Source organism: Corvus brachyrhynchos, unplaced genomic scaffold (assembly GCF_000691975.1).
Source record: "Corvus brachyrhynchos isolate BGI_N302 unplaced genomic scaffold, ASM69197v1 scaffold212, whole genome shotgun sequence".
NCBI classification, from domain to species: Eukaryota; Metazoa; Chordata; class Aves; order Passeriformes; family Corvidae; genus Corvus; species Corvus brachyrhynchos.
This window is the reverse complement of record NW_008236768.1, coordinates 183,119-183,533: the sequence shown is the minus strand read 5'-3', so window position 1 is coordinate 183,533 and position 415 is coordinate 183,119.

Here is a 415-nt window from a genome sequence, read left to right as displayed (position 1 = left end):
GGTGGCCCTGGCTGCCAGGGAGCTGGCAGAGTGCTGGGCACTCAGTGCCATGGCCAGGATGTCCCCAGCACGCGGACACGGTGTGGAGAAGACAGGATGGATGGATGGATGGATGGAGGGATGGATGGATGGACGGGCGGACGGACGGATGGATGGATGGATGGACGGACAGACGGACGGATGGATGGACGGACAGACGGACGGATGGATGGATGGAGGGATGGACGGATGGATGTGGGTGGGGATAGCGCGAGGCGCTCGGCAACCCCAAAACCGGTGGGACAACGGTGCCAGCGGCCTGGATCCGTGCCAGGCCCTGCGGCCCGGGGGTCTCCTCCCGGGTTTGGGCACCGGGCGCGGTGCCGGGAGTCACTCCCAGCGTGTGGCCGAGCCGGCGGCAGGGCTGGCGGGGGGG